At 43.1% G+C, this 23,937-nt stretch overlaps 1 protein-coding gene across 1 annotated transcript in view; it reads right to left on the bottom strand.

The window, feature by feature from the left end:
- The window catches only part of Stard13 (StAR related lipid transfer domain containing 13), a 394,637-nt gene that overhangs the window by 285,947 nt on the left and 84,753 nt on the right, over window positions 1–23,937 (bottom strand). The window lies entirely within an intron of this gene.

Below are 23,937 nucleotides of genomic sequence, written 5' to 3' on the forward strand. Positions count from 1 at the left end.
GCTGAAGACCTGTGGTCTAAATCTATTGTGAAAGTGGACTTGGAGCTAATTAAAATTAAAACACCACAGATATCTTCAGTAGAGGGACAGTCTGAAAAAGGGATACACAAGCAGACAGAGGAAGACAGTGGGACCTTAAAATAACTGTCATTTGGACTGGGTGTGGTGGCACACTCCTTTAATCCCAGAACACCCAGGAGGCAGAGACAGACAGATGAGTTTGAGGCCAACCTGGTCTATACAGTGAGTTCTAGAATTACACAGGGACTGCACAGTCTCAAAACAAAACAAAACAAAACAATAAACACAAACAAACAAGAAAGAAAGAAAATAACTGACACTCAATTTTTGTCGTGTCTCAGATATTAAAAACATTACCAGAACATTTGACTATGTGGAAAATGTGTGTTTCTTTGGAAAGGTGAAATTTAATCAAATGAGATCTTTACTTAAATAGTGTTCACTTTTGTAAAATATAAAAAATATTATTAAAGTTTCAGGATCAGTATACAGTCTATTCTTAAGCATATAGTCAAGAGAAGAAAACCCAAGAGATAAGACTCAGATGATCTCATAATACTTCAAGATATAGTTTATTGTTCTACATTAAAGTCTTTAGATCACATAAACATCAAAAAATAAATTCAATAAACACCTTTGTCCAACCCTGGTGTTCTCTCTTCTCATCACCTATGACCTTTAACCCTACAAGCAGATATGTGAGACATTTGACTAAACAAAACTGCAATAGAGGAAGTAAAAGCTGCAAATCCACATTAAAAAAATATCTAGGCCGGGCGGTGGTGGCGCACGCCTTTAATCCCAGCACTCGGGAGGCAGAGCCAGGCGGATCTCTGTGAGTTCGAGGCCAGCCTGGACTACCAAGTGAGTTCCAGGAAAGGCGCAAAGCTACACAGAGAAACCCTGTCTCGAAAAACCAAAAAAAAAAAAAAAAAAAAAAAAAAAAAATCTATTATTTAAAACCAATTATCATGAAAGATTTGTACCATAAAGCATAAACCGTTTTCCTCTAAATTCCAGTTTGGAAAACTGCAAATGAATTAGTGGAAATCCAGGTAGATTGACTTAAATGAATGTCAAGAAAAGCAATGGTTAATAACACTCTACATTCAGTTCTGAAAAATCAACCTTTGTTAATTACCAAAGTGAAATGGTCCATGATGCCACAAAATGCCTTCACGTGAGGTCAGCTCAAATCACAACATAATAGCTCTGGAATATTTCTGACTTTCAAAAATGCTTATGTAAATTACAAAATAATGTCAGATCATATCACAAATCACCAATGTTTAGTTCCTGCAGTTTAAAACAATGCTTTGTTGGCATATTTTTTCACACAAAAAAAGAATTGCTAATGGGCAGCAAAGTAGATTATAACAGAATTGCTTCCACCCATGGATCATTTCTTATAATGTGACAAAATTGTAGAACAGGCTTGGTCTTGGTAATACCCTGAACAACAGCCCAGAAATTGGCCTCCCAAAGGCAAAAAAAAAAAAATCCCTATAATTCACTTTGTAAAGATCAAACAAGTTAATGGATATGCAACTACTGAATTGTATGTATATCTGTAAAAATATAAGGTAAGATCACAGTTATTACTAAAAATTGAATTTTCCTGGAACTTAATCAGTTTCAAATCACTGAAAGGGAAAAGAAGGCCAGAGGCCAGAACGAATCCAAGGTAGGGTGGGCTCCAAGAGAGCAGCTCAATTCTCAGGTGTGCTGTGGTGAGTCGGATATGTGTATGTATGTATGTGTGTATATGTAAATATGTTATGTAATTCAAAGTGTTGAAGACGAAGACCATGCTAGATGGATCCTTGAGTGCTGTTTATAAATCAAAATCCTGTGCTCCAAAGCAATTCCACCTATTCCTTGAATGAGCCCACCCCATGAATGGAGAAGCATGGAATGACCTTAAAGCCTATCTGTAGGAGGTGCATGGACTTCCCAGTGTAAACAAGGTGGCGGCCACACACGCAACGGCGGGACCCAGAGAGCCGATAGCTGCTTGGCTAATCATATTATTTTCCTGCGTTGTATTTCCATCTTTCCAGGACAGAATTTGTCTTGGGGTGTGTGATCTGCATGGCTGAGTCTTTATTCTGTTTACTGACAGACTTCTTCACCTCATCATGGCTCATCCCTTCTCCCAAACACCACTTTACTTTATTCCTGCCTGCACACTGTCTCCCAGAAGAGCATGGAGACATCTGAACAGCCCCCATGGTGAACCTGTATCATCTAATCTTTGACAATCTGTTTAGACTGTTACATTTCATCATTGAACACATGAGGCTTTCTGCTGCAGAGCCAGATATGAAAGCAAAACCATTTTGTTTTTTTGCACTTGATTGGAATAATCATTATAATTATTTTTAAATGACCTTTTAGGAAATAGTGTCTGTCTCATATTGTTTAACTACTTGCAAGCCCTGTGACTCTGGGCAGTTTAACCTCCCTAATCCTTGGAGCTTCCATTCGGAAAGTGTAGCTGCTGATTGTCTGTGTGTCGCAGACTGGCAGGAGAGATCAGACAGCTAATCCAGGAGGTGCTCTCACTCCTCTCCAGGCGCAAGGTGGAGGAATCTTTGCCCCTGCTCTTTATAACAGAGATGGTGTTTCACCATCCCTCGGGCTAAAATCAGCTCAATATCCACAGCTATCATTTCACTCATATCCATGCGAAACCATCTGAATGTTAAAAAAATATATTTCAGATTATTTTGTCTACATGCTTGATAACCGGAGGAAGATGTTAGCATATTTTAAATAGTCGATAAAGATGAAAGAAATGAACATCAGTTCTTCTCGGTGGATTGTTTTTCTCACCCTATGCAATAGACACTTTTCTTGTTATTGCAACCAAATACTTGACTAAAGACAATTTATGGAAGGAAAGCTTTCTTCTGTGTCCTGGCAGGGAAGGTGTGGCATCAGGGGCCACCAGGAGGCAGAGATGTGGGAACACCAGAGTTCACCTGACCTCGCCTTTCCTTAGTAATTCATTTCGTAGCCTTCACCCATGCAATGGTATCATCCACATTTGAGGTAGGTCATCCCTCTCGGAACCCAAGGTATGTCTCACTAAAACTTTAGGAATGTAATGGTCAGTCTCTTCCTCTCACAGCTGCAGGGGCTTCTGCCAGCTCAAGCTGACAAGGACAATTAGTCATTGCAATTCCACCACCTGTCAATGTGACATACAAACACACTCCTTTAAACTGTAACATTCCACCCTTGAGTCCTATGGTCTTATGATCACATCATAACACGAAAAAGAATACTCAAAGTCTTAACTGTTCTAACACTGTTCAAAAGGCCAGAGTTACTTCAGAGACTCCTGGACACACTGTGAGAGCCCCTGTAAAATACAAGCTTAAGCTGCATAATTCCAACATATAGGAGTCAACATTCCCACCCCAAAATGAGGGAAAGAGACTGAGTAAAGACCAGACCATACATTGCCCACACTCCCGGAAGTAATCCCTTTGCCTTGCTCCTGTAACTTACCTGTCCATGTTCCTAGAAGTAATTGCAATTATCTCACTGATCCACCAGGCTTTGGAGGACTCATCTCTTTGGTCAACATTGGTATCCTAGCTGGGCTAAATAATGTTTATCTCCACAGGAAATGTTCAGACAATAGGGCAAAGCCGAGACACACCTCATCTAGACCCAAGTACATCTCTGTATGTGGTGCGATATTCACAAGCAATCCTGCAAGCCCTCCCAATGCCAACCACCTGATTCTGGCTCCATTTTTCTCCCCTTGAGCACTTGCTATATTTTGGCCTTATGTATATTTTGCTTAATTTATTTATGGTTTTCTCCCTCACCTAGTCTAAATTTCAGGAGAGCATGATTCTGTTGCTATCGTTGTATCCTTGGTAACCCTGCCCATGTTTCATAAGCCGCTGGTAGACACAGATCATGAGAATGAGTAAACCAACACTCAGAAGGCAGACTATGAAAATGACTCATATGCGGGATATCAGAGTTTAAGGCACTTCTTCTCTGTCTCTCCAGACTTCTACACTGGTTTTCACAGCTTACTTTTGACACACAGCCTTGGGTCACTGACTATGACCTGTGAGAAAATCCCCACAGATATTAGCTGGTAGTGTTGTAATCACAATGCAACCAGATGAAGAGACAAAGCAAAAATCCCGTTTGGGTGGAAGATGGAAGTTAATGCTTCTCCTCCACACACACTTAGCAAGATAAGAGCAACCGATTGGACTCTAAGGCAACTGTCAAAAGGAGAGCTCTCGAAGTGCTCTATAGATGTCACCATGCAGCTACACCAGTAAACAAATCGCCCTAAACCACACAAGCACAGCAGGAAATGTAAAAGCTAACGTTGCCCCAAATGACAACAGAATCTTCCAGCATCAACAGTGCTGTGTGACTGAATGTGATCAAACCTCAGGGAAGTTCATTCTCATGATGTGACTATGTGACTCCATTTCATATCTGCTTTCCGCTCTGGACCTTCCTGTGAACTTGCCTTTTCTGTGCAGTCATGTCAGATACTTCTAGCACAGCCCTGCAGAGATCATACAAACTGTTTGGAGAGTATACGGAAGATAAAAATGTAATAGAAATCTATTTACTCCCATGTTTTCAACGCCCTTATAATTGCATATGCTAATTTAGAAATAGCCCAAATTCCATCACTTTGGATTCTTTGTCATCATGCTAATGTCTGGATATTTGGAAGAAATACTTCTCTTGGGCATTAGACTTGTTAAGAAAATAATGAATCTGAAAACAAGAGATCCTCCTTGCATGGTGCTATTGAGAAAACCTTAATAATGAATGACAGACATCCGGGGGCAGAAGGACCTAAGGCTATGAACACTGCCTGCAGATGGATTACTTTCTTTCTTAGTCTTGAACACAGTATTTAAACATTTGTATTTCCATGTTTCCATCTTCTAGCCAGGACAGGAACAGTCACCAAGTAATGTTACCTTTGGTGGTGGGGGAGGAAGATTTAAATGGCTTTAACTTTTCATTTTATTCTCTTTCTCCTTTCATAATGGATGATTTACATCAGTTTTCATCTCAGGAAAATAATCTTCCTACATTAAATGAATTTATCTTGATTTCAGATAAGGATACTTATATTTGAAAAAATATATAAAATTACAATAACGTAGCAGTAATTTAATCCTTTGTGATAGTTATCATTGTTGCCATTATTATAATCATTATTATTATTATTATTATTAGTTAGACATTTCCATAGTATTTATGCAGATGTAAATACTATAGTAACCATATTATCAATGAGGCTAATGTATAGTTATGTGTATACGCATAGCATATCCATGGTAGAAAGTCCCCTACACTCTTATTACCAGTACACAAAGATCTCCCTGACTCGTTAGCCCAGCAATTATGCAACTACTTTTCTCTAATATATTATATTATTACTGAGTTATTCTTTTATGTTCGGCTTGTTTTGCAGGAATTTTTGTGAAGTGCTGCGTGCCTAGGCACATACAGTGTGGCTCCGAGTGCTGAACACTCACATGTCTCCGTGTTTTCAGCTCTGCCTGCTCATCGTTGGGGCAGTGGTGTGCAGACTACAGGGCTCTTCAGTCTCATCACCATGACAATGCCGATGACATAGGTTCCACATAATCTAGTCTTGATTTTAAACAAAGCCATTTCACCCAGGATAAAAGCATCTCTTTTAAATCTCTGATTTGTGTGCGTGCGCATACGTGCGTGTTCCTGTGAGCATGTGCAGATGCACACGTCAAACCAGAGGACCTCAGCTGCCATTCCTTAGGTGCTGTCCATCTGTGTTGAGTTAGGCTCATTCCTTGGCCTGGGACACACTGAGTGATATGTTCTGCTGGCCAGGGATGTTAGGGGTCTGCCTTCCTTTGCCTCCCTAATGCTGGAGTCACAAGTATGCACCTCTGTGCCTGGCTCTTCCTCTTCCTCTTCCTCCCCTCCCTTCCCTTCCCCTCCCCTCCTCCCTTCCCCTTCTCTCCTCCCCTCCCCTCCTCCCTTCCCTTCCTCTCCTCCCTTTCTCTCCCCTCCCCTCCCCCCTTCTTTCTTTTTTTAACATTGGTCCTGGGAATTGAACTCTGTTCTTCAGGCCTACAAGGATAGTACTTTACCCAAGGATCTCTTTCCTCAGCCCAGATATTCAATTAAGAGAAAAGGAGAAAAACTTTATATATTCTGATTTTAGATTGATTTTTGGTCATGTGAAAAGCTACACTCTGTTTTCTTGCTATTATCCTGAAAAATATCATTTTTCTGAACTGAACTTTAAATCTATAAGCGACAGATGTTTTATAAGGGAAATCTGCTTTGGCTTATTTTCACACCAGACTTCCTTTGTGGTTTTTCTTTACAGTGGGAAGACTAGACCTTGGCTCAGCTTACAAATTCGGAGATGACTGAAAATCATTATCCTGGAAGGGCTGACATCGTGTCCTTCATACCCACACATGTCCCGTGCTGGTCGTTAAGGTGTAACCAAAACTACACCATTCACTTCCCTCCCGTGAAGACCAAATGTGCAGTGTTCTCTGACTGGCGTCCGTCATCCTAAGGCTTCCCTGAGAGACTCTTCTCTGCCACTCTCAGAGAGCAGAACTGAGGTTATCATAGCACATCAGCTTTGGCCATGTCCCCCGTGGTAGAACCGAGGCTATCATCAGCACACCAGCTCTGGTCATGTCCCTCTTGGCAGAGAATTGGCAAAGGCTTTCCTCAATCACAAGAGCAGTCAGCCAACAGGGGGTAAACTAGGCCTTTAGTTCCTAATCTCAGCTTAATTGCTAAGCTGTTCTATTTATCTTCACATTGATGTGTTTTGTATCTTTCCTTTATCATATGAAAATATTTCTGACCCATTTGGTGGACAAATTGGCCTGTTTATTTTATCTACCGCCTGCTTTAACCCACTCTCTGTCTTTTCTCTTTTATTCAGACCTAATTACCACAGTTTGAACATCCACCGAGCGCTACATATAAATACTGCCATGTCTTCTCTCACAGGCCTGGCAGGAGCTATGCACTGTGAAATGAGTGAGTGTATCCTGCTCTGTGTAACCCTGGAATTCTGAAATGATGAACAATGTGGGTAACATGTGGTTAGTTTTATGGTTCTAATGTCAGTTTAGTGCCATGAGAACTGATTAATGCCGACATGAAAGGCTCTGTGTCGTGAAATGATGAGTTCTCTTACTGTGTACATCAATAACAAGCTTGATATTGATAGAAGTTAAATAATTTAAATACATACTAGTCAGCCAACACTCCCACGATAAAACACCATACAGCAGGACTTAAGCAGCGGATACTTATTTCTCTTGCTTCTGGATGTTGCAAGTCCAAGAAGAAGGTGCCAGTAGATGGGGGGTAGGAGGGGATCCTTCTGGGTCTTGCTTTCTGCTTGTGCTCGCTTAGTTGTCTTCCTGTGACCTTACATGGCCTCATGTGGCAGACAGAGAGAAAGGGCTCCTCTCCTTTTCTGCTGGTGCTAAGTCCAGCATGAGACTTCACCTCACAGCAGTCAAAGTCTAAGACATTGAAGTTAACTACCTGTCTCCCAAAGGCCAGCAGTCAAAGTCTAAGACATTGAAGTTAACTACCTGTCTCCCAAAGGCCAGCGGTCAAAGTCTAAGACACTGAAGTTAACTACTTGTCTCCCAAAGGCCAGCAGACACTGAAGTTAACTACCTATCTCCCAAAGGCCAGCAGTCAAAGTCTAAGACACTGAAGTTAACTACCTGTCTCCCAAAGGCCCAAGTTTCATGACTTTGAAAGCTGAGGCTTAGACACAGGAGTTCTAGAGACATGCAATGGCCATAATAGTGACTTTCTACAGCCTTAGTTTGTGTGTAAATAAGGATCAAAGCCAAGACCTCCAGAAACCCCAGGAAGCTACCTTTTTAGACCAAAGGGCCAATCTAAGCTACATCACTTACCTTTGAAGATTAGTTGTGTGTTTTCACAAAGGAAACTGAAATACAGGTAAGGATGACGAATCCAGCAGGATGCAGGAAATAAGGCTGGCAATTTTCCACAGTTCTGGACAGTTACATGTGGAAAAATTTCTCCGTGGCATCTGGTGTCCATTTTGCTGTGTGCATTTGTAATTATTTCTCTTAACAGCACCCAAAACAGGGTATTTTGGAGATGGTCAATGAAAAATAAATTCTTGCTTCTAAATAAATCTGTTCTGGGTGCTGCTCAGCTTGTATGTCTTCAGGCAAATCAATAGAGTGTTTGCCAAAATCCTTTCTGCTTCAGTCTGTGATGCCGTCTAACATTGGTTCATACACTTAGCAGTAAAGGGACCTAAGGGTTGCTATGTGTCACTAAGGAAAAACCAACTCCAGCCCTCAATGCTTCTCTCTCCTGAGGGCAGCATCACTATGGAGCATAAGGGGTGTGAGAGAAGACCCTTACCACAATTCCTGTTTCTCGTTTTTTATGGACTGGAAATATGGGTTGTGTTTTAAAGTTAGATGACAGGCCAACACACTTGCTTAAGGCTTAATGAGCAGTAGATGTTACAAATGTAGATTGCTTGCTTTTAAGATAAATGATGTTAACTATTAGACGAAACCATACAGTATTGAAAACTCCAATAGGTATTTTACAGCCTTTTGACTTAGCATCTCTTCAGGACACTCTCCATCTAAGTGGCTTCTTATCCTTGATCCAGAGAAAGTAAACATGGATTGCAAGCTCACTGGTGTCTGTGTTGCCCTAGAAAATGTTCAAGTGACCCAGACATGTCCACAGAGGAACACAGGTTGATTGTTCGTGAATGCTTGCAACATGAAGTGTCTTGGGGGCTTGATTTTAAAAATATTTACAACTGCATAATAAAATTTCTTAGGATAGGGCCCAAATCTAAACATAAGACTCATTTATGTTATTGTACTCGAAGGCCATTTTACACACTATCATTAGTAGTTGTGTGTTTTGACTGTGACTTATCACATGAATGCTGGTGTGGGATTTTTAACTTATGGTGTCACAACTGATGCTTGGAAAGTTTTGGACTCTGGAGCATTTGGATTCTCAACTTCTGGATTAGGAGTACTCAACTCTATTTGCATTTACAATTGTGGCTGTGTTGGTAGCTCAGAGAATGATACTCTTGGCAAAACCATAGACGGCAGACAGAGCAGGCAGGAGAGAGAGAGGGGAAGGTGGCCTATGCCATTGAACTTGTACATAACCAATGTGTTTCAAAGTGACTACATCTCTGGTTTTTCTAATTATGGGACCTAATAAATTCCTTTTTAAACTTTTTTTTTTTTTAAGATAGGATAGTAGCATTGGCTAGTCTGGAACTCGCTATGTAGACCAGGCTGGCCTAGAGCTCAGAGAGATCCACCTGCTCCTGTCTCCCTGGTGCAGGATTAAAGGGTGCGCCACCATGCCCAACTGTATTTAAACTTTTAAGAGCTAGATTTCTAGGATCCGCACCAGAGCAAACACCGGGGTAAAGTGTTTTATATCTAGAAGTGAATGATACAAACATCAGACTTTCAAAGGTGATCTTGGCTGAGCTGAGATGACTTGGTTCCAGGTTAGAAAACAGGTTGAGACTGATAATGGCAAAGCACTGGGGTAAATGATGCTTCACGTATCTTGGAACTCAGATTGTCTGAACACCAAAGAAGGAGAGTTAAGGAGCCAGGGAAAAGTATCATAATCTTGCAGTGCATTGGTTAACTCTTGTCAACTTGACTAGTGTCATTTGAGTAGAGGGAACCCCAACTGAGAAAATGCTCCCATCAAACTGTCCTGCGGGTATGTCTGTGGGGCATATTGTTGATGGATTTTTTTATGTGGAAGGGCCTCGCCCACTGTGGGGGGTACCACCTCTGGGAAGGTGGGCTGGGTAGTTACAAGATTGTAGGCTGAGGAAACCATGAGGAGCAAGCCAGTAAGCAGCATTCCTCCATGGCCTCCACACCAGTTCCTGCCTTGAGGTTCCTGTTTTGAGCTCCTGCCCTGACTTCCTTCAATGACGAACTGTGATTGGTATGTACAAGCTAAATAAATCTATTTCTCTCCAAGTTGCTTTTGGTCAAGGTGTTTCATCACATCAACAGAAACTTGACTATGACATGCAGGGTGACAGTTCTTTTCAAGTTTCAATAAAATCATGCAAGAAAAAGATGATCTTCAAATTAACCCAGTAATTCTGAAAGAAGATAGGACAAAAAGAACCAGTCGTTTCTAAATGTCATTCTTCCTGTCACCACTCGGCACTCTCACAATGGCCCAGAGTGGCTAACTGGAAGCTTTGCATTACATGTGTGTAAGCATCTCCACCCTTCGCTGATGCTAACGCTGGTACAACGGGACATGTATGATAAGACAGATTGGATGCTAGTGACTAAGAAAGTGGGGACTGTTTCCAAATATTTGTTTCTATCTGCCCCCTCCATGGCTGGCAGAAGGAAGAGCAGAAACTCTTGCAGAACCCACGCCTGGGACTTGTACTCTTTAGGGATTAGATGGTGGGACACTGTTTCCCAATGTGAGATTCAGATGGCCGGGCAGAACGGCAGGAATGGAAAGGCTTGTTGCTAAAAGTTGGGTAGTCAGCAAGGCCAGGGACCAGACTGCTGAGCTATGATTGTGGGTGAACTCTGGTCTTGTTCTCAGTTCAGGTATACACAAGGAATCAACAGACCAGCCAACAGCTGTCAGATCCAATGTGGAAGTGCCAGCTTATACAGCAGATTTCAGTATCCCCTCCAAAGTCACGTCTAAAAGAAGGAGGAACTGACATGTTTGAGCATCTCCTCAAGGACCATCTGTCAAGTGACTAACCTCGACAATGAAGAGGTAGTCCTCCCAGAACACAGGGGAGGGCCACAGGCAAAGTCTTAAACAAACAACTCCCTGCACTCCCAGGTTGGGGAGTCCTTGCTCTCTTTGCCCAGAAGCATTCTGACGGTAGCTATACATATAAGACCAGGGCTTACCCTCCTCTTCTCTCCAAAATGGAAGCTTTACTGCAGTGATTCATAACCCACTTAAGCTCAAAGAGTTCTGTGTTTCTTTGTATTGGGAAGCACTATGTGATACAACTTTCAAAGAAGTTAAAAATAAAAAGATATGAATAGTAATAATAAAGTACAGAGGAGTTAAATGGAAGTCCCAGGTTGGGTTTCCACTGCAGTGCAGCAGAGAATTTGTCTTCATCTGCTGAAATGACAAACCAAAATGGAGATTAAAGAGTTCTGTGGTGTGCCTATATTAAAAGAAAGACTTCCTCAGGTGACCCCGCTTCTAAACTAGAGTCTAAGGGTGACCCCACCTAGCTCATCGTGCAGTAAAATCAAGTCTTCAACAAAAGTTTCACAAAATGCACGAAGGATCTTTCTATGATTTATAGAAAAAGCCAATCCTTCTCAGAGCTCCAGTCAAGACAATTTGGAAGAGGGCTTTGACATAATGAAGACTATACAGCCTCTTTTTTTACTCTTTTTCAATTATGAAGCTTGATATTTGAGCATGTTTTGGAGATTATAATCTAGAGCAGAGGTTCTCAACCTGTTGGTTGTAACCCCTTTAGGGGTCAAATATCAGATATCCTGCATACCAGATATTTATATTATAATTCATAACAGTAGCAAAATTACAGTTATGATGTAGCAACAACATAATTTTATGGTTGGGGGGTCACCACAACATGAGGAACTGTATTCAAAGGTCACAGCATTAGGAGAGTTGAGAAACACTGCTCTAGAGAGAGGGTGTCATGTTTTTTGAGACTCATCCATCATAACAGTCAGGTGGTTTATAAATGCTTGCAGTTAAGATCGCACAGTGCCTTGGCATGATGATACACAGCTTTAATTCTAGCGTATGGGAGGCTGGGGTGGATGCTGGTTTTGAATTTGAGTCCAATTCAAATTGTGCATGTGTTTGTGCATGTGTAAGTGCATGTATGTGTGTGTGTGTGTGTGTGTGTGTGAGAGAGAGAGAGAGAGAGAGAGAGAGAGAGAGAGAGACAGAGAGACAGAGAGACAGAGAGAGAAAGAGAAAGAGAAAGAGAAAGAGAGAATTGACAATTAAAACCACACAACAAACTATTCTCAATTAATCATGACCAATCAGAGACAATTAAGAACTGCAATTAGGGAACTGACTAAAATAATGTAATTTTTCTAGGCTGTCCTATGGTTTTTAATTAATCTAGAATAAATCCTGTGTGTTATACTTCCTCTTCCATCCATGAGTTTCCTCAGTTAGCTCTATAATTTTGCTGTTTTTCTTACTCCACTCATATGGGTCACTGGACCATTTCTTATACAATGGAAAGTCCTGGCCAACGCCTCCCACACTACCCACAACATGGCCTCCCAGTTGGTCAGGGTCCTTTCAGCTCCATGACAGGACATATTTAGTATTCCAGTCTTCACATGCCCACTCTTTTTGGGCCCCCAAGAGGTATGTAAGGAATGGATGAACACTTTTGGCTCCCTCTCAAAATGTGTTCATTGAAGTCCTAACCATCAGCACTTCCAAATGTGACCTTAACCTTTGAATGAACCATTGTAACCAGTTAATATTAGTCATATGAAAATAGGCTCCTAATCCAATGTGGCTGGGGTTCACATCAGGAGATATCAAAGAGCGAACACTAGACTCGGGAAGGATGGCAGAAATCTTCAGGATGATTCCACAAGGCAGAGAACAACAGAGACTGCCTGGGAGCCACAGATGCCAGGAGAGGGGCTCAGGGCAGAGACTGTCTCACTTCTCCCCAAGAGCCAGTCCTGCTTATACCTGGCTCTTGGACTTTCAGACGACATGAATCAGTCATGTCTATTGTTGAAGGCACCCAGTCTCCTGCAGTTCCCAGTTCAGGCAGCTCCAGCGAACAATACAACAGTCACCTCCGTTCCTTACATAGTATTACAGCTGCTTTCACACAACTGTGGAGATAAGTAATCGGAGCAGAGCACAGCCTAAAATAGCCAGCATTTGGCCCTTTACGAAGAGTTTGCTGGTTTGCAGCTTATCCAAGAGTGGGGTGGAGAACTTATTAAGCAGGAGGCTTATTCTTTCTGGTGTCTTCTCTGAAAACTGCTTGCTGGTCATTTATAAGTTCTGCTTTCATCCAGAGACCTGAGTATGCCCGGCTGATTCGCCTAGGACCAGAAAGTCCTATTCAAACTTAAAGTATGCTGAAGATAAGGAGGCGATTTGGGATCCAGGGCATGTCCTTCAATTTCATTTTCTATCATCAATGAAGTGTTTATAGTGATCTCTTTCCTGTACTTGTATGTATTTCTCAATTGGTCTCAAATCCGGAAGAGGGAGCTGTATAACTCATCGCCCTACACAAACATCAGCGTCTTCCTCTTCATGGCAAAGCAGTATTGGAAACACAATTTCCTTCTTGAAGTCTCTCCAAAAGGGAAGTGAGTGCTGGGTTTTTTCATTTGGCCATATCCTCTCTGAAGATGCAATTCTCATGACTCATTCTTCAAACTCCACACGGCCACATAAAGCTACCTGCACTAATGCACACAAAGTTCAGATTCTTTTTCCAGGCATCTCTGTGTGTTTATGAGCCTCTGTACTTCCTTTTATGGAATAAATCTAAGTCACCATAGGGCTCTGTAGACAATGAGCTTCACCCTGGAGTTTTGCTTGAGGTCTGACTGGTTTAAACACTAACTCTATGCTATGCCAATTAAAGCCTTCCCTTCATTAATAATGAACACCCTCCTAATCCACTGCCAGAAACTTTATTAATATTGAGAAGGAAGAAAATCTTAAGGGTGAAAACGACAAAGGTAACAAATAGCAGCTTAGAAAAAAATTTTAATAATAGTAAATATAAATAACATATTGATTTAATAAATATAAGTAGAATTAATATATAATAAAATATGTAATATGTATATAATATGCATTGTGTATATATAATAAAAATGTGTAATAAAATATCTAGAAATATACCTAAGAAAAGATAGTGTTTCCTTCATAGTTTGTCATTCGCTCAAATAACTCAGTGATATTTGCAGCAAATTCATAGCATCCAGTTTTCTCTGCTATTCAAAGGAGGAGACATGAGAGAAGATTGAGTCAACAGTTAGGAAAGGACTTTGACATCCAGTCAGAACAATCTGGCTTTGAATAAAAAGAGGCTCTCGAAAAGTAACTGGGTGGAGACTCCAGCTAGATGTGTGGTAGAATAGGCAAGGTGGGCCCAGCAGAGCCCTTGGCTGGAAATAGTTAAAGATATTCAGCAAAGAACTTATTGTAAGGCAGGTCAGCTGTGTTTGGACTCTGGGTCATTGGCGGGGGCGGAATTGTAGCCATTGGGAGGACCTGGCTTTTCTGGCCTGGTGATTGCTGGCAAGAGAAGGCCACACTGGAAAGTGAAGAAAGTGAAAAGAGCCGTTTCCTGGGGCCTCCAATGAGGGCACTGTTCCACAAATAGCACATGGAACAGGGGAAAGCGGGTGTGGGCTAGGGCAGAGGGCGCTTTCCCTTCTGGGGCTCTGCAGCTGGATTCTGAGATGCGCGATGGAGCAGCCTGGAGCTGAATTACACAAAGGGAAGTGTGCAACCCTCAGCCTCAGTGTGTTTGGAGCACATGTACTTCATGGCGGCAGTGATAGACAACACCACAGAGTCCCTCCTGGACCATTAAACCAGAAAGAAAAACCAGTGCCTGCCACCATATACCCAACAAATGCAAGTTCCCCATGCCTTACCCCTTCCAAGACTCCTAGGGTGTAAAGACCTGGAGACTTACTGTGGTCAGAAATTGTAGGAGTTGCAGCTTCTAAATGTGGGAACACAGCCACAGAGAGAGGATGTAGTTAGATTGATTGCTTCTACTTGTGAAGATGTCATAGAGGCATGAGCACTAGGTGATGGTTAGAAATCAGCTGTGTGGCCTTGGTCAAGTTACTCAAATGTCCCGGCTTTGCTTCTTGTATTAAAAAAATGGGTTCTCTCCAGTGGTCTGGCAAGGCCATCATCACGGAGGTGACACAGAATCGTATGTGAGAAACCCTCTTCTTTAATGAAGTATTCTATTTGCATGGAATACTGCAGAGTCTGGTATCCATAAAAGGTTTTGAGCACACTGATTTATAGGCTGTGTTGTGTCTTCCTACACCACTTCCTGGAAATAATTTTTGACATGTACACAATAGTCACAGCTGCTTTGAGGGGCATCCATGAAAGGCCGCCTTCTCTAAGGGGATGTGGCTGAGGAGATGGATCAATGGCTGGCACACATGGAAAAGAATGAAGAGCAGAAAAGCCTTTGGGGGCAGTGGGAAGTGCGGACATAAAATGGTTGGCCTAATTTAACATTTTTCAGAACACGGGACCATCGGTGTCCTTGGTAGTGATGGCACTATTGGGGACCTTAACATCAAATCGTCTGCCAATTTCTGGGCTTTGTGTCCAGGAAGAGCCATTTTTCACTTCTATGAAGCCACTGAAAGCTCATGTTTATGGTAAAATAAAAACAAAAAGCTAATTATGGAACATCGAATGTGCTCATGCTATATCTATAATAAATGAGAAGCCTTTAAAAAGGGGCGATAAATATTTTGATCAAACAGATCTGATTGCCCCCAACAGGAAGACAGCCCTCCTTCACCTCTACTATTACTCACTGAGGGGTCAATTTTCGTCATTAATGATGCTCTGAGATGAGGGATTTCCTCTCATAGCTCATCTTCACAGCACTTTCTTTAGCCAATAACCTGTGAATGTTTACCAGCCCAGCAGTTAACAACGCACTTCACACACACACACAAAGCCCTTTATTTGCAGAATGGAGGCTGGGGGCTAGCTTAAGTCCAGGAAGTCATTATGTACACTGATCTCAGAGTCTGCTTTCTCCTTTAGGGTCACACATTCACAGGGGTTTGCCACACCTTTGGCTTTCACCTTTACTCCTGTCCTGTCCCAGGCTTGGAGCTGTTTTCCTTAGGTGAGAAAAGTAAGACTATTCTTTTCGTTAATTCCAAATTGTCTTTTCCTAAGACTTGATCAGGTCAGACCTACCTGAGTTCTCCTCAGTAAATTCTACCTGACGCCTGGACGTCATCTTTATCTGGCCTATTCCTTGGCAACCACCCCACAGTTAGGCAATTCTCTCCATTTCTATTATTTCCTTTACATTTTTATTACATGCATTAATTGTGTATGTGTGTGTGTGTCAGTGTGCATGTGGAGGTCATTACATTTTTATTACATGTATTAATTGTGTATGTGTGCATGTGTGTCAGTGTGCATGTGGAAGTCATTACATTTTTATTACATGTATTAATTGTGTATGTGTGCACGTGTGTCAGGGTGCATGTTGAAGTCATTACATTTTTATTACATGTATTAATTGTGTATGTGTGCACGTGTGTCGGGGTGCATGTGGAAGTCATTACATTTTTATTACATGTATTAATTGTGTATGTGTGCACGTGTGTCGGGGTGCATGTGGAGGTCATTACATTTTTATTACATGTATTAATTGTGTATGTGTACGTGTGTCGGGGTGCATGTGGAGGTCAAAGGACCACTTGTGGGAATTAGGTCTCTCCTGTCACCCTATGGGACCCAGAGACTGAACTCTCTCTCTTGTACTCTTGAAATGTCCTCCCTGACACTCCGGAAGGACAGATGTCTTGGGTCCCCGAGAAAGCCCTTCCTATGTTACCCCAGGGAGCTGCTCCTGCACACTAGCCACATCTGGCGTGGAACACTATGGAATGCTGAACACATTCAACTGTGAAGCCCTGAAATGTGGAAGAGAATATATTAATAGTTTTGTGCATTAGTTATTTGATGAAATGACAACTTATTTTACCTGTTGTTTTCCTTTTTTCTTTTCTTTTTTTTTTTGAGACAAGATCTCATTTTGTTACACAAGCTGGCCTCGAACTCACAATTCTCTTGTGTCATCTCAAATCACAGAGGTGTGCCACCCTAACCATTCTTTACTTAAAAAAAACTAATGTGGATACTAGAAAAATTTAAAGAACGTGAGTAACTTGACTTAAACTCCCACGGGTAGTGCTAACACAGTGCCTTAAGCTCTAACCCCCACAGGTCTTCACCGGAGACCCCATCCCACTCCCAAATGAATTCCACATCTCCTGGCCTACATTATAATTTTCCCAGTGGGTATTAACATTACCAGTGAGCTAGTTAAAACTGGTTCCCTTTGAAGGTTTCCAGCTGAAAAAGAATTTCTCAGCTCACAAAGAGTACTTAGTACCACTCACAGGAAGCATGCTGGTCCTAAAATTATTCCATCAGGAATAAAAAGAATGTTTTCTTTATTCTCTGAGGACTTAAAACAAAACAGGCAGAGTGGGGGTGGAGTGTTCACAGATCCTCTTGCTTGTCTTGGAGGGCACAATGGCTTCCTGGGTAATTCCATCCAGGGAGTCAGTTCTTCGTGAAGTGGAATGAAGTTGGTCAGCTAGTCACAGGCATGTGCAGAGGTTCCTCTGAGAATGTAGAGTTAATAGAAGTGGATGGGGAGGCAGGATGTGTTTTTCTTGAAGGAAGTTCACAAGCAATATCAATCTAGCCCAAGGGAGAATGGGACTGGATCCTGTCCAAGTGCTTAGATCAATGGTGCAACTTCTCTCTCAAATGTGGTTCACTGCTATTTTTGTACTACTGATGGTTTAGCAGAAAAATGAATCAAATAGAGATACATTCACGGCAAGCCATCATCAATCGCAGGTGTCTGCACGCCTGACTGGTGATGACCAAATACCAGGACGGTTTCTCTGTCACCCACCTTTCCACCACCAGCTCTCTTTCTGTCTCTGTGTCTGCCCCTCTCCTCCACCCTCCAGTTATAACTCTGGGACCCATTATTTAAAGAAAATCAGCTGAGTTTAAAGAGAACGGGGCAAGGACTAGAAGTTGGAAACACAAAGCCTGGAAGGAATTAGGGGCGACTTAGTGAGGCCCAGACCTCGGATGGGGCTGCTCAGCCTTTGTTTTGCTTGCTGTCTCTGAAACACTTTTTGGGGCACATTGTTTGATTTGTTTTATTGGGCCCTGTAACTCTTATAGCGCCCCCAGGACTAAGCTTAACTACAGACTTATTTGAACCAAGAAACAGTCTTTTCAAAATGCAAATGCTTCTGAGTGTTAAAAGGCGTTTGCTAATTTACACATTAGTGTGAATTTATTCAAGCAAATTGCCTTTCTGCCATGAACTCACCGCTTTGGCAGTCTCCTTTCCAAATAAAGGATTGGAAGGCTGCCTCGCTGGGGCTGCTCCCCAAGTCCACCTTGCTCACATTTCAGAGACAAACAAATCTGTGTCAGTTCTTCAAAGGCATTTTGTTTGAGGGATGGCAGATTCAGAGTTCCCTTTACCCAGAGGCACCTCTCAGATTTCCCCCAGTAGTAAAATGATGTTTAGGATTGGGTCCATAACCTGTCCTGGAGCAGCTCTCATGGTCCCTCCCCTTCTGGAGGATCTGTGGGAGAGAGATATGTCTCTTCAGTCTTAGGGCCACTGCTAACTTGCTCCTGCAGACAAATCCTCTGATCCTGGAAGTAGTCTTCATTAAACTCACAGGGTTATAATCCCACCCCCCACCCGCCCCCCCCCCCCAAAAAAAAACCACAGACAAGAATTAGGAGGACTATTTGGAAAAAGGCAGATCAGCAGGGGTGGGGATTGAGGAGAGAGCAAGGAGGGTAAATATGAAAGTATCACAATGAAAGTCATTTGTCTCAGTTAGGGCTACTATTGTTGTGATGAATGCCATGAGCAAAGGTAATTTGGGGAAGAAGTTTATTCTGCTTACACTTCCTGAATTACAGTCCACTGAAGGAAGCCAAAGCAGGAACTCAAGAAGGGCAGGAACCTGGAAGCAGGAGCTGATGCTGAGGCCACTGAGGGGTGCTGCTCACTGGCTTGCTCCTCATGGTCTGCTCAGCCTGCTTTCTTATCGAACCCAAGGCCACCAGCCCAGGAATGGCCCCACTCACAATGCGCTGGGCCCTCCCCCATCAGTAACTAACAAAGAAAATTCCCCACAGGCTTGCCTGCAGCCATGTCTAACGAAAGCTTTTTTTTTTTTTTTTCAATTGAGGTTCCTTCTAATATAGGTAATAATTATATATGCTAATAAAAAGAGGTCTTTGCTGTGAAAACTAGGAAGATTGCTACTGAGGTGGGACAGAGGGTAGAACACCAATTATGGTCTTCTAGTCTTAACTGTGGGGAAGGAAATGTCCTCTTCAGCTAAGCCTGTTTGGGGAAGGTGAGAAAATGATTCATAGGAAATTATCAGTTCTGCTCACCCTGTAGGAACAAGTATGTAATTACTGAGAAGCCTGAACGTCAGGGCATTTGTGATGAAGAAGTGACGGTCACCTCTGCGTCTCATTCCTGGCTGCCTCCCTTCTCAAGGCAGCCACTGTGGTATTGGTGGACTGAACCTGCTTCTGCCACTCATCAGACCCCGTGCATCCTGGTGGGTTCCGTCTCCCCTGGGTCACTTGAGGTCATGGGACATGATGATAGGAACGTTTTGCTGAGCCAATGTTAGTTGGGCTTCTGAACATTACCCTAAGCCCATCTGACTGAGCACTTCCTCGTAAAATCCAGTTTTAGAAAGAACCCTGCCTTCCATCCCCACGGTTCAACCACCCTCACAGATTCAGTCTGTGCCTCTTCTGTCAGCCTCCACCAAGGCTGTCACACCTGGCTGGCCTGGCTTCAGCAAGAATCCCATTAGGTTGGCCTGGACTCCTGATGTTCCCTCCTCCTGGTAATCTTTAATCCACTGACTTGGTACTCCTCTTAGCCAGAGTTCCCCTTTGCCCAGACTGATTCAGAGTTGAAAAATTGGCTTAAAAATCTAGTTGTCATAGTCCTAACATAAACCTTCTCGAAGTGTTCTACTAACATCTGTTCTCTGTGTGTACGTGTATGATGTACACATGTGAGGGCATCCATGAGGCAGACAGGCCAAAGGACGATCCTGCTGTTGGTCCTCACCTCTACTTTGTCCCCGACAGGCTCTCTTTTTTTTGGTTGCTGCTGTGTAAGCCAGACGCGCTAGGCTCCAAGCTCCAAGAGAGGGACACAATGTCCCACGTCAGGAAGGCGTGCTCAGTTCACAGATGCATACCATTGTCTAGCTTTACTTGAGTAAAGCTGGGAATTCAAACTCAAATTCTACACTTGCACGGCCAGTGCCTTAACCACTAACCAATCTCTCCAGTCCTCTCTGGGAGTGCTTTAAGAAATGTCCTGATGGAATGGAGAGATGGCTCTGTGGGCAAGAATGCTATTGCTCTTACAGAAGACTTCTTAGTGCCCAGAATAGGCAGCTCCTAAGCTGCTGTAATTCCAGGGAGACACCCTCTTATGGCTTCAACTCTGTCTCTGTCTCTTTCTCTCTGTCTCTCTGTCTCTCTGTCTCTCTGTCTCTCTCTCTCTCTCTCTCTGTCTCTCTCTCTCTCTCTCACACACACACACACACACACACACACCAAAGTATTCTGCAAAAAAAACTTTTAACAACATCCAATTCAAAAAGCCACAGAAAATATTGTCAACGTTGGCTCAAGTGTTCTTAATCACAGGTCCAAGTTCACAACCCAGAAAATAAACAGTGAAGGGACTTGAGACCCCAGCAAACCATTTCTCCAATCTTCTTGAGCAACTTATTAGTAACACTTGTAAGCTCCACACTGAGAACCCCAATACCAGATGAGCAGCTCTCGAGAGGTTCCACACAGGGCAAGCATACAGTAAACATGTGCAGGCTGACTCCTTCAATATTTAGTAAAGTCACTGAAAGTGTATTCCTTGCTTTACTTGGAAGTCTCTAAATGTCTTCTTCTCATAGACATCTGATCTCCTCCGGCTGCTATTTGGAGTGAGTCTTTGGGCTGAGGCAGGTGCCGCACAAGTCTAGGGCGCGGAGAATTTATTACAGTAGTCAGTGCTGCTATCCAGTCAGAAACAGAGGAAACGTGTACAGTCAGTAAGGAGTATAAACCAAACCAGAGCGGAAGCCTTACACATTTCAGACAGGTCTGCCAAGACAGCTTGGTATGTAAAGGTGCTTGCTGCCAAGCGTCATAGTCGGAGTCCATCTCTGGGAGGGACCACGTGGTGGAAGGAGAGGGGGGACTCCCATAAGTAGTCCTCTGACCACCACAAGTACACAGGATGAAAACCCCACCCAACACACACACACACACACACACACACACACATACACAAATAAGTAAGTAAATGTAACAGAATTTGAATTTTCTGATATACTATGTTTGGGATTCTGTTTAATAATTCAGAGACAAAATATGTTTGGCAGCTGTACTGGTTTCAAGGGAAAATACACTTAGTACAGCGGCCTTATGAGGCTTGTTTTTTTTTTTTTTTTTGATCACACAGTACAAGTGGGCTGTGTTCCTGAAACAGATGTTATATTTTTTACACAGCTGTGGCTCAGTGCACATTAGCTACAGCAATACTCTCAAAGTCTGCAGGCAACACACAGAAGGATCTGAATGTTCTAGAACAGTTGATCATGACTTGATCCCACAGTACAATATTAAGTATGCTGTTCTGTCCTTGAACATGGCTACCTTCTAGAAAAAGAGTCTGCCTCTGTCTTACACTCCTGGGCCATTCTGTAGGCACAGAAATGTCCCTTGAGAACTCCTGCCTTAGCTGGTGGCCAAAGCATCCCTGCTTCTCCTGCTGAGGAAGACACGTGTCATGTGCAATCTTCCTCAATTATTTGACCATCTGACTGCACAAATGATCTGGACTCACTGACTGTGGAGTCCAGGCAGGGACTACTCTGTAAAAAGACTGGAAATGACAAGAAAATCTCAACAAGAGGTAGGATATCCTCTCTTGGTATCAAAACCCCAAGGCTTCTCCCTGCCTCTCCTTGCCAACTTCTGTGTCTGCCTCTCTTGTAGTTAAGACATAGGCTCCTGCCGGGCAGTGGTGGCACACTCCTTTAATCCCAGAGCTCAGGAGGCAGAGGTAGGTGGATCTCTGTGAATTCAAGGTCAGTCTAGTCTACAGAGCTAGATCCAGAACAGCCAAGGCCACACAGAGAAACTCTGTCTCAAAAAAGCAAACAAACAAAAATAATAAAGTATACAGTTTTTTTTAAAAAAAAAAAAAAGTCACAGGCTCCTTTGCCAAACCTTTAGCTCCTATTTCATCACAGTTCCAACCAAGAAGACAAGTCTCATGCTGACCATCTCTGATTAGATTCCAGGAAATTCCCTGAACAGAGGAGGCGCCAGAGTACGGAGAATCATTGCTCAAGGCCGTTCCCTCTCTGTCTGATCTTCCTCCAACACTATCTGAGGGAAAACCAGAAGTCCTGACAGGAGAGCATTTTGTGAGGTCCCACCCCATCTTCTGCTCCTTAGAGTCTCTAATGAAACCCCTCAGACATCCTGCAGAGGGAGGAGATTTCTATTGTTTTTCTTACTTTACAGAAGTCACAGAATAAACGAAACAATAATTGAATGCAAAGGCATCAGGAGAGGCTGGGCAGCTTGTTGTCCAAGCCCTGGGCTCTTGGAGGGAAAAGAGAGCAGCCAGAAGTCTGAAAGAGGTGCACAAAATTTTCTAGGAATTTCACTAAATAGAAAGCCCTTGTCTCTGAAAGTCCTTTAATACTTAACATTTTAACACCCTGAAACTTTTTGGGGTGTGGATGTATAGCCATCTTTCTTTCCCGGTGTTAATATCTTGCCGAAACATTAGGTTGTCTGAGTGAGTTTTGTCACTAGCCCACAGCAGAAAGTACTGCCACAAGCTGGGGCGACACACACAACCCTTCACACCCCCAGGAAGGCCTGCTGTGTTCACTTTAGTCTGCCTAGTGCTGGTTTAGACGTCCAGCTGCTTCAGGTCCCGTCAAGGACAAATACGAACAAAGTGATGGTGCCAGCGTGATGAACATCGAAGGAACAGGGTCCGTCGGTAAGCAGAGCCTTGTGGATGAGGTATAGTGAGCCAGAGGGAAGATAGGAAATTCCAGGTCAGAGGCACAAAACTGATGCAAATATGAGGAGAATAAGTAAGCACCCAAGTATCTAAACACAGTGTGACGGGGCTGGAGCAGTAAGTCAGAGAGGGTGAGGGGGGCTAGAGGCAAAGACACAGCTGCACCATGAAGAGCTATCGACAAACACAATGACCACCCACCAAAGGCAGAGTGAAGACATGGAGGGGTTTCCCACAGAACAGACACAGGATCAGATTTAGTCTCACTGTTTATAACCCAGAACGGCCTCAAACTCACCGTGGACTACACAGTGTTCTTCCTCATCCTGTCAAGTGCGTGGCAGGTGTGTGACCCATGGCAGAAGACTAGTTCAACGGACTGCGTTTGGAGGTAGCAGGTGCTTGGGTCAGGGCCGTGTCCCTCAGGACACCAAGGGATGGAATTAACAGATGAGGTTTTAGTAATGAGCTTGAGTGGGGTCTGGTGACAGAGAACACACATTTAAGGGACAGGACCCAAACTAGGGCAGTTCCTCAGCTTGGGGGTTGAATGATGAGTTGACTGAAGATGACTTTGGCTAAGTCGGGAGAAGACTTGATGACCTGAGGTCATCACACCATGATCTTAGGGACGCCAGCACAGTCAGATGGGAGCACAGGGCTCAGGAGCATGAGGGCAGATGCTGGTTCCAGGAGGCAGTCCATACGATGTCTTCTCTGCTCAGCACACAGCCTCCATTTCACCCGGTCTTGCCCACTCCAACCTCATGAGTCAGTGAACAGAACATTAATCAAAATCTGCTCATGAGTCACTGTCCTGAGACTGTGCCAGGGCTGCTCTTCTGAGGCAAGGGCACAGAGCCAGGCCAGAGCATCATCATCACATTCTCAGCTGG

This window comes from Peromyscus californicus, unplaced genomic scaffold, assembly GCF_007827085.1.
Source record: "Peromyscus californicus insignis strain IS unplaced genomic scaffold, ASM782708v3 Scaffold_2__1_contigs__length_46816999, whole genome shotgun sequence".
Lineage (NCBI taxonomy): Eukaryota > Metazoa > Chordata > Mammalia > Rodentia > Cricetidae > Peromyscus > Peromyscus californicus.